Raw genomic sequence first — 17,149 nt, forward strand, 5'->3', positions numbered from 1 at the left:
GACCTTGCCCGGGAGGCTGAGGAGTGTGATTCCCCTGTAGTTGGAACACACCCTCCGGTCCCCTTTTTTAAAAAGAGGCACCACCACCCCAGTCTGCCAATCCAGTGGCACCGCCCCCGATGTCCACGCAATGTTGAAAAGGCGTGTCAGCCAAGACAGCCCCACAACATCCAGAGCCTTGAGGAACTCAGGGCGGATCTCATCCACCCCTGGAGCCTTGCCACCAAGGAGCTTCTTAACTACCTTAGCGACTTTGGCCTCAGTAATGGACAAGCCTATTCCCATGTCCCCAGACTCTGCCTCCTCACTGGAGAACGTGTCGGTGGGATTGAGAAGGTCCTCAAAGTATTCCTTCCACCGCCCAATGACGTCTTCAGTCGAAGTCAGCAGCACACCATCTCCACTATATACAGTGCTAGTGGCACACTGCTTTCCCCTTCTGAGTCGCCTGACGGTTTGCCAGAATCTTTTCGGAGCCGACTTAAAGTCACTTTCCAAGGCCTCACCAAACTCCTCCCATACACGGGTTTTTGCCTTGGCGACGACTGAAGCCGCAGATCGCTTTGCCTGTCGATACCTGCCAGCTGCCTCTGGTGTCCCACAGGCCAACCATACCCGGTAGGACTCCTTCTTCAGCTTGACGGCATCTCACCCGGGGTGTCCACCACCGGGTTCGAGGATTACCGCCCCGACAGGCACCAACTACTTTACGGCCACAGCTACAGTCAGCCGCTTCAACAATGGAGGAACGGAACATGGCCCATTCTGAGTCTATGTCCCCCACCTCCCCCGATATCTGGTCAAAGTTCTGACGGAGGTGTGAGTTGAAGATCAATCTGACAGGTTCTTCTGCCAGACGTTCCCAGCAAACCCTCACTATACGTTTGGGCTTGCCTGGTCTGACCGGCATCTTCCCCCACCACCTGAACCAACTCACCACCAGGTGGTGATCAGTTGACAGCTCAGCTCCTCTCTTTACCCGAGTGTCCAAAACACATGACCGCAAGTCCGATGACACGACTACAAAGTCAATCATTGAACTGTGGCCTAGGGTGTCCTGGTGCCATGTGCACTTATGGACATCCTTGTGTTCAAACATGGTGTTCGTGATGGACAAACTGTGGTTTGCACAGAAGTCCAAAAACTGAACACCACTCGGGTTCAGATCAGAGAGGCCATTCCTCCCAATCACACCCCTCCAGGTCTCACTGTCATTGCCCACGTGAGCGTTAAAGTCCCCCAGTAGGACAATAGAGTCTCCAGGAGGAGCACTTTCAAGCACCCTTTCCAAGGACTCTAAGAAGGCTGGGTACTCTGAACTGCTGTTCGGTGCATAAGCACAGACAGCATTCAGGACCCGTTCCCCAACCCGAAGGCGTAGGGAAGCTACCCTCTCGTCCACCGGAGAAAACCCCAACATACAGGCACCGAGTCGAGGGGCTATGAGAAAGCCCACACCTGCCTGTCGCCTCTCACCATGGGCAACTCCAGAAAAGAATAAAGTCCAGCCCCTCTCAAGGAGATTGGACCCAGAGCCCAAGCTGTGTGTTGAGGTGAGCCCGACTATATCTAGCCGGTATCTCTCAACCTCGCGCACCAACTCAGGCTCCTTCCCCGCCAGTGAGGTAACGTTCCAAGTTCCAAAAGCCAGTTTCAGCAACCGAGGATCAGAACGCCAAGGCCCATGCCTTCGGACACTGCCCGATCCACAAAGCACCGAACCCCTACTACTGCCCCTCCCATTGGTGGTGGGTCGATGGGAGGGGGGACTCATGTAACTCCTTCAGGCTGGGCCCAGCCGGGCACCATGAGTAAATGCCCGGCCACCAGACGCTTGCTGGCGAGCCCCTCCCCCAGGCCTGGCTCCAGGGTGGGGCCCCGGTAACCCTGATCCGGGCAGGGTACACAAATCCTGTTCTTGTCTTCTCATAGGGGTTATTATGGATCACACTTTGTCTGACATGTCACCTAGGACCAGTTTGCCATGGGAGACCCTACCAGGAGCTTTTGCTCCAGACAATATAGCTCCTAGGATCATTCAAGCACGCAAACCCCTCCACCACGATAAGGTGGTGATCCATGGAGAGGCACAGTGTATTCATCACTGATAAATGGAAAGAAATTCCAAGTGTTTGATGTTTTTAAGGGAAAAGTTCTTCTGATTCAAAGCAACATTATGTGGTACCTTCAATAACAGCTTCTGAATCATTTTGATGGGATACTGACTTTCGGGCATTAATGTGCGAATGAGCTGCTGAGTTGGTTTTGGCCTCCCTTCTTGTTATCTGACGTAGCTGATGGGATGGAGGGAGTGGGAGTGGTTTCCTGTCACTGTTTGTCTATTTGCTTGTTATGCTGTAAAAGTATAAATGAAGAATATGAACTAAAGTAAATAAAAAAATAAATCGCCAGTGTAATCCGTAGCATCTATAGGCCTGTGTGCACATGAAGGGGAGCCGGATTCTGTGTCCTTCAGCTTGTCAACAAGTGCAAGTGTACAGAAGTCCATGAGCGGAGTGCACAGTGTGAGTCACACAGTGAGTGAAAGTAGGGGACCCTACGAGTGAAAAATACCAATTCTTGCATGGTACTGCTTTAACTCTTACCCTCACATCGCACGTTCGGGTTCCCCCAGTGGAGCGGCTCGCGCTCGGTACACTGTTGCCCTCCAAAACCAGGCCTGCAGTGACACGGACCACTGATCTACACACATACAGGGAGAACAGCAGTGATGGTGAGGGAACATTTTGTAAATCAAACCTTTCCTCAGATTGTGTGCAGGGCTTGAATACTTCTGTCTAGTACATTGTGTCAGTTATGATGAAGTCAACTAGTAAATTAAGTTAGTTATAGTTAGTTAGCCATACCAGGCTGCAGTGAGGGCTGAGGGAGTTCTGTGGGTGGCACCCGCAGGCCTCACAGCCCTGGTCCATTCCCAGATTCCAGTGGTTGGGGCACACCGTTACAGTTGTGGCTGTCAACATTGGTCCTGCACGACCCAGTTTGCCTGTCACAGTAACACAACCTGTCACTGCAGTGGACCTGGGGTGTCCCCAACATCACACACAGGAATACAGAGCAAATGGGAGAAGGTCAGGAAACTGTAGCATAACAGGCCAATCATTGCAGTGCACAGTATAAAGCAGGCTTGTTCTTTTCCAAGCAGTGGAAAGTGATCTGGATGAAAGCTGATTTCTTATGGCAGGAATGTCCGTTGGAATGACCACTGCCTGGGTAACCTGGACACGAACGGCTGTGCTCCCCTGAACCCAGCACTGGGTTACCATAGAAACAATCCATACACCTACAGCAGAGAGATATGGGATGTAATAAGGATATAGAATATATGTTATCAGACTGTGTGAAGGAAATGAACTGCAGATGAAAGATGTGACTGACCTCTCACACTGATGGCCTGCTGTGTGGTCTCTGCACTCATGGCAGGTGCCGGTGTGTGGGTCACTGCTCGCTGCATGCCCGTTACATTGGCATGGTCCACAGTTGGGAAAGCCTCAGTAGCCAGGCTGGCAGTCGGATCACTGGCGCACATGCGCTTCAGCAGTACATGGGCATTGGCCTCTTAAAGGGTCAGACTGTTGCCCTGCTGAGCCATCGAGGTGGCAGTTACACGCTGAAGGAAACACAGAGAGGATTTAATATTGTACAGTTTTTCTACAGTTTTACAGAAATGCTGTTCCAGGCTGTGGAACCAGTAGATCTAAGTAACCTTGTCAGCAGTGAGTTGTATGAAAATGAGTCTTATGAAATTAGAGCAGGTAAAGTGAGTCTTATGAAATTAGAGCAGGTAAAGTGAGTCTTATGAAATTAGAGCAGGTCAAGTGAGTCTTATGAAATTAGAGCAGGTAAAGTGAGTCTAATGAAATTAGAGCAGGTAAAGTGAGTCTAATGAAATTAGAGCAGGTCAAGTGAGTCTTATGAAATTAGAGCAGGTAAAGTGAGTCTTATGAAATTAGAGCAGGTAAAGTGAGTCTTATGAAATTAGAGCAGGTAAAGTGAGTCTTATGAAATTAGAGCAGGTAAAGTGAGTCTAATGAAATTAGAGCAGGTCAAGTGAGTCTTATGAAATTAGAGCAGGTAAAGTGAGTCTTATGAAATTAGAGCAGGTAAAGTGAGTCTTATGAAATTAGAGCAGGTCAAGTGAGTCTTATGAAATTAGAGCAGGTAAAGTGAGTCTTATGAAAATAGAGCAGGTAAAGTGAGTCTTATGAAATTAGAGCAGGTCAAGTGAGTCTTATGAAATTAGAGCAGGTAAAGTGAGTCTTATGAAATTAGAGCAGGTAAAGTGAGTCTTATGAAATTAGAGCAGGTCAAGTGAGTCTTATGAAATTAGAGCAGGTAAAGTGAGTCTTATGAAATTAGAGCAGGTCAAGTGAGTCTTATGAAATTAGAGCAGGTAAAGTGAGTCTTATGAAATTAGAGCAGGTAAAGTGAGTCTTATGAAATTAGAGCAGGTAAAGTGAGTCTAATGAAATTAGAGCAGGTCAAGTGAGTCTTATGAAATTAGAGCAGGTCAAGTGAGTCTTATGAAATTAGAGCAGGTCAAGTGAGTCTTATGAAATTAGAGCAGGTAAAGTGAGTCTAATGAAATTAGAGCAGGTAAAGTGAGTCTAATGAAATTAGAGCAGGTCAAGTGAGTCTTATGAAATTAGAGCAGGTAAAGTGAGTCTTATGAAATTAGAGCAGGTAAAGTGAGTCTTATGAAATTAGAGCAGGTCAAGTGAGTCTTATGAAATTAGAGCAGGTAAAGTGAGTCTTATGAAAATAGAGCAGGTAAAGTGAGTCTTATGAAATTAGAGCAGGTCAAGTGAGTCTTATGAAATTAGAGCAGGTAAAGTGAGTCTTATGAAATTAGAGCAGGTCAAGTGAGTCTTATGAAATTAGAGCAGGTAAAGTGAGTCTTATGAAATTAGAGCAGGTAAAGTGAGTCTTATGAAATTAGAACAGGTCAAGTGAGTCTTATGAAATTAGAGCAGGTAAAGTGAGTCTTATGAAATTAGAGCAGGTAAAGTGAGTCTAATGAAATTAGAGCAGGTAAAGTGAGTCTAATGAAATTAGAGCAGGTCAAGTGAGTCTTATGAAATTAGAGCAGGTAAAGTGAGTCTTATGAAATTAGAGCAGGTAAAGTGAGTCTAATGAAATTAGAGCAGGTAAAGTGAGTCTTATGAAATTAAAGCAGGTAAAGTGAGTCTTATGAAAGTAGACCAGGTAAAGTGAGTCTAATGAAATTAGAGCAGGTCAAGCGAGTCTTATGAAATTAGAGCAGGTAAAGCGAGTCTTATGAAATTAGAGCAGGTAAAGTGAGTCTAATGAAATTAGAGCAGGTAAAGCGAGTCTTATGAAATTAGAGCAGGTAAAGTGAGTCTTATGAAAGTAGAGCAGGTAAAGTGAGTCTGATGATTGTCCCGGCAGGCGATTGAACCCCAATCCATAGCGTAGAAGTCAGAGGTGTTACCCACTACACTTGTAGTGGATTCAGCATAGTGTTTCTTTTGTAGGCTTTTTAGTGACATCTAGTGGTGATTGCATGTAGCTGGACAGAAGAGGATGTGAGCTAATAGAGAACAGGAAGTAGTATTCAGGAGCACCTTTTCCTTCATGGACTCAGAGTGAGTGTCTCAGTGTGGCAACCCTCTTAATCCTTTGCCTATATTAATAGTTTTATGTTAATATTTCTTGGGTTGAGTGCAGAATTTGTTACTGGTTACTTTACTGTCAGATACATGTAGATGTATTAGTGATTGGTGGTTAAAGCATTGGTGTTGGTTTAAATGATAATTCTGATGTATTTTCATCTTTCTTTACTTATACCAAAATACCTACCTTTAAATACTTAAGTTCAAATTGTTTTCTCAGTAATTGCACCTTTACAAATGTACAAGAGATATTGATACTTACACAGGTACTTATCAGTTGTATTGTGTTCTTTTTGCAGTTTTACAAATTACATATTTTCCTACATTAAATCCTGCCAAACACAACAACTCGTCTGTTTCTTGGAGGATGCAGTGCTGGAGAATATATTGTTAAGCTAGCTGTATAGCTGAAAATAGGTTGCCTGCAACATCTTTTAGCGAGGACAGCATAACACTACACCAACCACACAGAGGTGTTACCCACTACACTACACCAGCCACACAGAGGTGTTACCCACTACACTACACCGGCCACACAGAGGTGTTACCCACTACACTACACCGGCCACACAGAGGTGTTACCCACTACACTACACCAGCCACACAGAGGTGTTACCCACTACACTACAACAGCCACACAGAGGTGTTACCCACTACACTACACCAGCCACACAGAGGTGTTACCCACTACACTACACCGGCCACACAGAGGTGTTACCCACTACACTACACCGGCCACACAGAGGTGTTACCCACTACACTACACCAGCCACACAGAGGTGTTACCCACTACACTACACCAACCACACAGAGGTGTTACCCACTACACTACACCAACCACACAGAGGTGTTACCCACTACACTACACCAACCACACAGAGGTGTTACCCACTACACTACACCAGCCACACAGAGGTGTTACCCACTACACTACACCAGCCACACAGAGGTGTTACCCACTACACTACACCAACCACACAAGACCCTCAAGCAGTGCCTGTATTTGCTTTACCTCTGAACACAAGCTACAGCAGCGTCATCTCCACACAACAGCTCTGCTGCATCTCTACCACAGCAGACAGTGATAACTGGGCTTCTCAGGCCTCAAGATCCACTGCCTGCACATCTCACCAGCTAAACTCTTTATCAGGTGTGCTGGACAGAGACTTAAATCTGTGCAGTCCCGTGTTTCTCTGTGACTGGACTTCAGGTCTGCTGCTCTAAAGTATGGAGCATGGAATACAGCCTGTACAATAATTGCTGTGTACAGATGGTCCAAGCTGATTTAGACCGACATGCACAAGACCCCAGGGGACTTTAACTGGACTGCCATCATTATACGTTCTTCAAATTACTTATGTATTCACACTGCAATAATCTAGATTAAAGAAACAGATCTACTTCCACATTCTGATGTTGCTCATCATGACTGAGTAACTCAACCTCATGATAAAATGCGTTCATGATGAAAATACAGAACTGGATTGTTTTAAATAAATGCCAAAGTCCCATGTGAATGATGATTATGTAAGGTGTAGCATAAGTGAAAACAAAAAAGCCAAATTGAGACATGATGAATATTTATAAGGCTGCAATAAATAAGCATTTTACAGAGCACTGCATAAAAACACAATGAGGAGAATTCTGTGTTCTTACTTCAATAAAAGTATGTAGAATGATGACGACATCAGTCCCAGCATCAGTTACAGCCAAACAGAATAAACTGAACTACATCCAATAGTCTAGTGTTCAGACTATGTTGTAGATTCATGTTCTAGATTCAGATAGTTCTAGGTACAGTTTTAACACTGGTGAGCTGATGGGATCTTTTGGAAGCAATGTCCACTGACTTAGTCCATGTCCACTGTTCAGATAGAAATGATGATTAGTAGAATGACAGTGATTCTGATCATAACACACACACACACACACACACACACACACACACACACACACACACACACACACACACACACACTCAAAGAAACACATACAGAATGTAAACATATGGATGTGCAGAAACTGTCACTACAGTAATGAAATGAATAAGATACAGAGCCTAAAGGGTCGTGCTGCTGTTTAAAACCCTGGTGGTGGTCCTCATGGTGTGCTGGGAAACACCAAAGGTGTCTCAAGGGTTTGGCCATCACAGGGGTCATGACACTTGAAGCAGCCCTCCATGTAGATGGACACCCCCTTGAATGTAACGGACACCTGTGAATTCTACAAATACCCAAAGAGAATGATGAAAATATTCATCAATTTCATCAAAAAATGATGAAAATATTTAAACACTAATAAACTCTCACAGGCAAGTACTAACCAGGAGAACATCCTGCACTGAGGACTCAGTCTGCAAGTAGATCTTCGCCTCATTGATGTTTGTCCCGATGAGCTGGATGAACAGAAGACATAATAATGAAGACAAAGTCAGAAAGAGACAAACTGGTACCAAAAACCTTAAACACCAAGTGATTCTATAGCTTTACCTTGATGCAGGCCACAGCTCTGGCACGAGCAAAAATACTGAGGTGGAAGCAATAAATACAAAGACACGTATGAACTTGAAAGAAAGACACTGTAGAACAACTTTTGTTGCACTAAAGTGCACTAAAGAAGTTGCCTATATCCGGTCATCAGAGCTGGTTTAAGGGGAGACTGGCCTCCTCCTGTTTATCCCATTATATCAAAAACATGACTGCAAAACACCAGAGGGCGCCCACGAGCAAGTCCCCAATGAATGAGGTAAATGAAGCTAGAGGGCTAAAAATGAAAAGGCGCCTCATATACATTCATGACGTCAGTGAGCACAAATAGCCAACGAGCTGCTCCGCTCACCAACCAATCATCAGTCCAACCAATCAGCAGCTGTAGTGCTAGCGTCCTACTGCCCAGAACCCATCTGCTGTAGTAAAAAGGATACATACAGGTATGTTTTCTTTCATTTTTTAATGAAACACAACCTTTAACTTTCTAAAATGAAAGGAAAATTCTAGGCAAGTGATTATGCTCCTGCTACCCACTTCAGACCAGCTGCCCATGCCCCAGCTACTGCCACCTGCCTTGCACTAGCTGCCCACCCTACACTGACATTTTCATGGACTCCTAGCTATTACTACTACTAGTACTCCTACTACTAATATAAGTAGTATAATAACTCTGTAGGTAGTTTGACCAGAGGAGGATGGGTCCCCCCTTGTGAGCCTTGGTTCCTCCTAAGGTTTCCTCCTCAGCTCTGAGGGAGGTTCTCCTTGCCACCATCACCCCTGGCTTGCTCACCTGGGGGTTTTACATTCTTGTTAAAACTTTGTCTTTACGGGAATTCTGTGAAGCTGCTTTGTGACAACATCAGTTGTAAAAAGTGCTACGAATAAATTTGACTTGATTTGATTTCCTGGTGTACGGTGTTTCACAGGAAGGTTTTTGCTCATGGGCCCCCAAAAGCCCACCTTCTTGTTGTTTAATTTATTTAAGACCTTCATTTATAAACTACATTTTGTGATTACTTGTTATCTTTGTCTAATATTTAAATTGTTTTGGTGATCTGAAACATTTACGTGTGATAAACATGCAAAAGAATAAGAAATCAGGAAGGGGGCAAACACTTTTCCCACCACTGTAAGTGTGGGAAATCGAGTGACCGGCGCTGCAGTGACAGAAAGATGAGCTTTCTGATTATTAAAGTTACACTGGCTGTGTTTACATGCAAAGATTTTTGCCACTTCGAGTGAATATATTGTGATTACCGGTTCAGACTGAGGTGTTTATACTCACTCTGTTCTACAATCTGATGAAAATCTTCATTAACATGCTCACTACAAGTAATCTGATGCAAAATGACGCGCATGCGTGGAGAACCACTTAGCGTAAATGTTACCATGACAACGAACATCACTTGAGGTCCAGTCCGAGTGAGACGAGTTTTTAGCTGGCGCGCTTGTGTTTTTGATTACTTTAACCCGATGTCAAACTCAGGAAAACGTCTTTCACAGGTCCTTATTAAAGACTGCCGAGAGGAAGACGTCGTATTCTGAGACACATAAGCTGGACGTCCGTTCCACCGTCGTCTTTTAAAGATCAGAGTATAAACTTAATCTCCTCTGCAGACCAGTTTCTGCTCCGCCATGTTGAATGTTATAAACTCTCACGAACGTACTTAAACTTTCCGATAGGGAATGTAATCGGATACAGGCATTTACATGGCTATTATTCTTCTATTTAACAGAATATTTACAGGGTTACCCATCACGTTCAATCGGATAGAAATTGTATTCTGAATGGCCTCAGTCGGACTAAGCTACTCCGATTGAGGTGTTTACATGGATGTATTCTAGTCCGATTGAGCCATTAGTCGGATTATTAACAGATTATTTGGTTGCATGTAAACGTGGCTAGTGAGAGCTTCATCTCTGCCTCTTCTTTTCAAACATAAGCCCTGTTTGTGCCTGATCAGATTAACTAGTGGTCCAGTAATGTAATCTGTGTGTGATTTGACTGGCTGATTTGTACAGAATGAAGGATCTATATAATTACCCAGAGTAGCCCGGATCAAAACATCACCAGGATTAGGCCAGTAGAGTGGACTCATTGCCTTACTAGAGGTGCTTTTGAGATGTGCCTGGGAGCAGTCGGGGGTTAGGTGTCTTGCTCAAAGGCACTTCAGTCAAGTACTGTCAGCTCAGTGAATGGAACCGGTGGCCTTCCAGTCACAGGGCAGGTTCCCTAACCTCCAGCCCATGACTGCCCCACAAAACATACTAACATAGAGAAATGTCCAGAAAAGGCTTAAAATAGCTCAAATAGCTTTCTATGGCAGAGAAACGTGATCTCATGTAACAGTGCAGACGAAAAATGCAATAGTAAACAACAACAGTAAATTATAGGGATGTTAGTGATGGTTACAAAATACATTAAATAAAGATTTTAAACTTTTTCTTTGTAAATAAGCCCAAATCTTACTAACAAGTTATTTTGCAGGTAATTACATCATATGTAAAGTATTTGTATCGTTAAAAGGTAACGGTAACATCTAAAAAACAACATTTATTCATGTATTGTCATTGAATTACTTGCCATTTGCACAGAAATTGGATGGGAAAATGAATAGGATAGTGCAGAGATATGATTTTACAGCAGTGTGACTTGGTTGGAAACATGATTTATTCACTTTAGGTATTAAATAAATGTATTAAATCAGCACAAAAGAGCAAAGACCAAGATGGATTTCATTTCCATTTTTATTTTGCTTTCATTTAAGCTGTTCTAAGAAGCATGTCCAAAAGACAACATATGCCAGTTTAGTTGGTTGACCAACTGTGCTAGTCTTTGCTGTTTTTTCAGGCAGGGAACCTGAACCAATTTATGAAATTCATATAAACTGTTACCCCCCTCTCAGGTGGTCTATACTCCCTTCAGAGTTTGTGTGTTCTACTCCCTGCAACCCTGGTATTTACCTAGTATGTCATCTCTATGCTGTTGTATAGGCATTTTTCCCAGTTCTTCTCTCATCTCATCACTTACATAGGCAGCGCTGGATTTAATCAAGTGTCACAAATTGAAAGCAGAGGGCATCTTTGCAGCCCAGTAATAATCTGCCGAGAATCCTGTTTTACATTTGTTGACAGTTTCCTTCAAGCTATTCATTAAACTATCATGTCTTCACTACTGAAACACACAACAGCTCTCCTATAAAATAATAACTTTGGCCAGCTCTATTGTCTCAGTAAAGCATTTATAGATTCATTGTTGGTTAATTCAGGCACAGAAAGTAATACAAACTTCAAACAACTTGGTTTCAACTGTCTGGACATCTCTCTAGCTGTTAGAAGGTAGCCACAAAAGTCACTCCTGAGTGGCATAACTATCTAAGTTGGGGGGGCGGGGGTGTTCCTGACTACAAGGTGGAATTGAATATGATGGAGTTGATTTTTACTTTGTGGAACTTGATACTGTAAACATAATCCCACATCCAGAAAACATGCTTGAGATGCCCACTTGCTGAGAAAGCTGGTCAATAGGACGAATAGAGCCAAGCATACTGAAGCAAGAGAGACTGTACTAAACACTGTGTACCCACAAAAGTAGGCCGCAGAGTGCTCAGTAGATTGCACTCAGAAAAGAGACACCCAGAAAAGAGAAGCCACTAAAACAGTCGTTCGGCTGATCAGCATGACCTCAACCCCGTCCTCATCTGGTGAGCATATATATATATATATATATACACTTTACATCAGCAGTGAGTTTATCACAATATACATTAGAATAAAGTCGTATTCATAATTCAAATAAACAGAAAAACAATAAAAACTAACAAGAATTTCTTGGGTCCATATTTTTCCTTGACACCTTCACAGCCGCCACAGAGACTCGTTAATATCATCAATTACATCATGAGCTCAATTTACTGAAGCACTGATTGGTCAAACCAGGAGCTGCTTTATAACTACATATAATACTGGACTTCCTCGAGGAGAGGCTTGGAAAAGGTTAAACAAACACACTAACATCCACACGCTTTCTAAGCCAATTCTCCCTCAGGGTCGCGGGGGGGGGGGGGGGTGCTGGAACCTATCCCAGCGGTCATCGGGGGGAAGGCAGGATACACCCTGGACAGGTCACCAGTCCATCGCAGGGCAGACAGACAAACATACACAACCACTCACACACTCACTAACATCCAGAAAATCACTATTTTATATATATATATATATATATATATATATATATATATATATATATATATATACACACACACACACACGCACACACACACAACCCCAATTCCAGTGAAGTTGGGATGTTGTGTAAAACATAAATAAAAACAGAATACGATGATTTGCAAATCCTTTTCAACCTGTACTCAATTGAATACACTACAAAAGACAAGATATTTAATGTTCAAACGGATAAACTTTATTGTTTTTTGCAAATATTCACTCATTTTGAATTTGATGCCTGTAACACGTTCCAAAGAAGTTGGGACAGTGGCAACAAAAGACTGGGAAAGTTGAGGAATGCTCAAAAAACACCTGTTTGGAACGTTCCACAGGTGAACAGGTTAATTGGAAACAGGTGAGTGTCATGATTGGGTATAAAGGGAGCATCCCTGAAAGGCTCAGTCGTTCACAAGCAAGGACGGGCGAGGTTCACGACTTTGTGAACAACTGCGTGAGCAAATAGTCCAACAGTTTATGAACAACGTTTCTCAACGTGCAATTGCAAGGAATTTAGGGGTTTCATCATCTACAGTCCATAATATCATCAAAAGATTCAGAGAATCTGCTGAAATCTCTGCAAGTAAGCAGCAAGGCAGAAAACCAACATTGAATGGCCGTGTCCTTCGATCCCTCGGGCGTCACTGCATTAAAAACCGACATCATTCTGTAACGGATATTCCCACATGGGCTCAGGAACACTTCAGAAAACCACTGTCAGTGAACTCAGTTAGTCGCTCCATCTACAAGTGCAAGTTAAAACTTTCTTGACTCCGCCCCTGATTGTAACCACCTGTTTTGGCCACGTGTGTATTGTTAACCCTCATTGTTTCCCTGCATTTAAGCCCTGTGCCTCATCATTACTCCAAAGCATTACACATAGATAACTAAATCCCTGGATCTGCGCCTGAACTCCATTTGCATCTTTCCTCTAGTCAACCTGACATCCAGCACTTGGTAGCTGACAAATCAGCATTCTGAAAAAAGAAAAAAAAAATGAAAACATCTGATTGGAAGCTTTTGTGGTCATTTGTGTGGGCCATGAGAAGCAAAAGTATTGGGTACTGCTGTTTCTATTTGTTCTGGGGTCTTTTTTATTCAATTTATTCTGTTTTTTTGTAGATGTTCAATAATAATTCATTTTCCAGTTACCTCGGATGGACGCATCGCACTCAACCATTTCCAAGTCCACTTTACCCAGAGACTGAGATAAGAGAGTGAAAATGGTCTCAGACTGGAGTGCTATTACACTAATTCCAGTTACTGTTTGTGTACTTTCTGCTGGTGTTAATGAAGAGCACTTTTTGTAGCAGAAATCATGGCATCTCCCACCTTTTCTTCTTCACCAAGACACTAAAATTGGTGTCAGAAGTTGGGGTAGTGCACCCCTGCAGCAGGGAGCACAATGGTGCTTTGAAGAAGAACATGAAGGTGGACAGCAAGGAAGACCATGATGGCCAGGACAGAGCAGTGAGGCTCGACGGCGGAGATGGTTCAAAGAAACTCAATAGGCCAAGTGCAGCATAAATGGCAGACGGCTCATCGTGCTCGTCGATACAGGCTCATCAGTATCCTACCTATGACCAGGCATGCTCACACACACTGAGAGGGGGAGATCAGATGCGTGGAAGGTGACCAACGTCCAGCTCAGGTCAGCCATGAGAGGCAGAGCCAAAGCAGAGAGCCAGGGCTCCAGCCCACACGAGTGACACCCTCGCCAGCATCAATGGAGCAACGGATGGGGTGGAAAGTGAAGGGCAGCTGAGAGAAGTGCTGCTATTGCTGTCCTGTGGAGTCCCCTTTGTGGGGGCTACGTACTGGACTGATCAGTGATTTATAGTTGTTACTTGCCAGTTATGTAGTTGACAGCTGTGTTTTAAAATATTGCGTTTTTAATTATTATAGTTCTAGTGTGTTTCTAACATTCAAGTTAATAATATAAATATAAATGTGTTTCTTCTATGAGTGGGTCCATAGTTGTGGTCTAACAGTGGTGTTTTATGCTCAGCATAAATGAGGTACTGTCCCTTTAAGAGAATGTTGTAACTGTGGAAAATGTGAAACAAACTTTGGTGTCTCATTTTAACCCCCCAACTAAATTGCTAGTGGATGGCTGATGACAAACTCAGAGACTAGGCATGAGTAGGCCATCACCACAGTTCAGACGTCTACACCGTGTTTCCTTCTTCACCAAGAGGCTGTAATATTATACATGTCTACACCACTTTTTGTAACGTGTTGTAATACAATGTGGTTAAAATGCATCTTAAACGACAGATTTCTTCAAATATCTAAATAATTCAATCGGGAGTTTATAGAACCCAGGGGATCATACACCAGTCAGGCATAACATCATGAGCACCTCCTTGTTTCTATGCTCATTGTCCACTTTATCAGCTCCACTTACTGTATAGCTGCACTTTGTAGTTCTACAGTTACAGACTGTAGTCCATCTGTTTCTCTGATACTCTGTTACCCTGTTCTTTTGTGGTCAGGATCCCCATGGACCCTCACAGAGCAGGTACTATTTGGGTGGTGGATCATTTTCAGCACTGGCATGGTGGTGGTGTGTTAGTGTGTGTTGCGCTGCTCCTGGTGGATCAGACACAGCAGTGCTGGTGGATTTCCCCTTTAAAAACTTCTTATTTTGGTTTTTCCTTTCTACAGTTTTAGCCATTAATGGTCAAACTGCGTACAATGATTTACACCATGTGAAAGATTCATTTCTTGTGAACACGTTTCTTTATTTTTACCCTCGCACCCTGAATGCTCTGTGTGGTAGCTTGTTTGATTCTTGGTTAATGTTGAATTTTGCACTTTGTCTTGTTTGTACAGTGACGTCTTTACACTGTGTGTGTATTGATAGGGCACCATGTTATTTTGATACTATCGCCCCCAGGTTTTCCCATGGAAATCAAAAAAGTGTCTTTCTGTGTCTGTCTGAATTATCAGCTTTAATTTAATATTTTTAATAAGTTATTTAGAAAGTTCAAGCTTCAATAACTTTATATGAGTTATGATTATTTTCTCATTTTCAGTAATCCACACTTCTGCGTCAAGTTCGAACTGTCCAATAATCACAAACAGTTCTCTACTTTCTCTGGTTGCTTAGGCCCAATCCCATTTCTTCTTTTTACCCCTACTCCTTGTTTTGTCGAGTGTCACCCCAACCCACTGGAACTGAGTTACAAGGGGTAGTGGTTGAAATCTTGCCCTACAAAATGAGACCCTCAAAAAAAAAACAACAACCCCTTGCTTCATTAACAGCTACTAGCACTGCTCTGTAGGCGACCCGGCCCAACTTCAGTGACAGCAGAGGAGGGGAAAGTTCAGCTCCTCCCTGCTGGGCTTTAGTTACATTTTAGGGTATCAGAAGTTTTTAAAGAGGGGCAATTATTTATAATCACCCACTGCTAACTCTTTGGTGATACGTAGCTGAAGTCAGATATACACCAGCTTCTTGATTGAATTTTCCCGTTCCACCTTAAATGGTGCAGCAGTTACATTCTGGCACTTCAGGTGTCAGAACTGCTGGACTTTTTAAGGTGGAACGGGGAAGTTAGCTAGCTAGCTACTGAGACATTAGCATGCTGTTAATGATTTTTTGTGCTTGTTATGAAGAGAAACGACCATAATACATTGAAATGACATTAAACTAAGACAATACAGCGGCTATCGTAATTTTTAAAGGAGAAAATTCTCACATTTGTAGGTTTCTTTGGTCACAGACATTTTGCCGGCTTTTCTTTGTTTTGGGGCCATGTAGCTCTAACACCCTGCCCTAAACCTCTATCTCAACTAAAATCGGGACACCCTACCCCTAAACATGAACACACAAAACAGAGGGCTAAGGGCAAAGTGGTAGTGCCGAGGGGTGAAATGGGATCGGCCCATTTTGTATTAATAGATTTATTAGTAATTTTAACAAATAAGTAAACAGACAGACAGACAGACGGATAGACAGACGGATAGACGGATAGATGGATACACAGACAGATAGACAGACAGACAGACAGAGACAGATAGACAAACAGAGAGACAGACAGATAGATGGATACACAGACAGAGAGAGACAGACACACAGACAGAGAGAGACAGACACACAGACAGATGGACGGACAGACAGACAGACAGATAGATGGATAAACAGACAGACAGACAGAGACGGATTGACAGACAGAGACGGATTGACGGACAAACAGACGGATAGACGGACAGACAGATGGATAGACAAACAGATGGATAGACAGACAGATAGATGGATACACAGACAGACAGACAGACAGAGAGACAGACAGACAGACAGATGGATACACAGACAGACAGAGACAGACAGATAGATAGATAGACAGACAGACAGACAGATGGATACACAGACAGATAGACAGACAGAGAAACAGACAGACAGACAGATAGATGGATACACAGACAGACAGAGAGAGACAGACAGACAGAGATAGACAGAGACAGACAGACAGTTAGTTAGTCAGTTAGTTAGTATTCAGCTCTTTGTGGGGACCATGTGTCTCCAGATCTGTGCAAATCAATCGGATCTGTGTTGTGTGGATTTAACTACTTTAATCCAAATGCCAGTACAAAAAACTCCGCAAAACAGGATCACAAACCTCTTTGTATATCCGTGGCTGCCTGCCAGCGTCCAGTGAGAGCAGCCAGGCTTCCACAGAGGGTGTACATTGTCGTAGCCAATCAAATCACAGCAGCGCCGTGACGGGGCTCAAAGTTTCAGCCGCATCATTTGGAGCTGGACGGCATGTGTTCATC

General features: G+C 43.3%; 2 long non-coding RNA genes across 2 annotated transcripts; both read right to left on the reverse strand.

Annotated features, from left to right (window-relative positions):
- Positions 1-2,606: 2,606 nt before the first annotated feature.
- LOC108435213 lies at positions 2,607-7,582 on the reverse strand. Its single transcript, XR_005130666.1, has 4 exons — positions 7,311-7,582; positions 3,400-3,631; positions 2,868-3,304; positions 2,607-2,703 (listed from the first exon to the last, which is right to left on the reverse strand). It is a non-coding gene; the product is annotated as an uncharacterized LOC108435213 (long non-coding RNA).
- A 93-nt stretch (positions 7,583-7,675) lies between these two features.
- Positions 7,676-17,132, reverse strand: LOC108435224. Its single transcript, XR_001858430.2, has 3 exons — positions 16,993-17,132; positions 7,978-8,049; positions 7,676-7,877 (listed from the first exon to the last, which is right to left on the reverse strand). It is a non-coding gene; the product is annotated as an uncharacterized LOC108435224 (long non-coding RNA).
- Positions 17,133-17,149: the final 17 nt, after the last annotated feature.

This window comes from Pygocentrus nattereri, chromosome 9, assembly GCF_015220715.1.
Source record: "Pygocentrus nattereri isolate fPygNat1 chromosome 9, fPygNat1.pri, whole genome shotgun sequence".
NCBI lineage: Eukaryota > Metazoa > Chordata > Actinopteri > Characiformes > Serrasalmidae > Pygocentrus > Pygocentrus nattereri.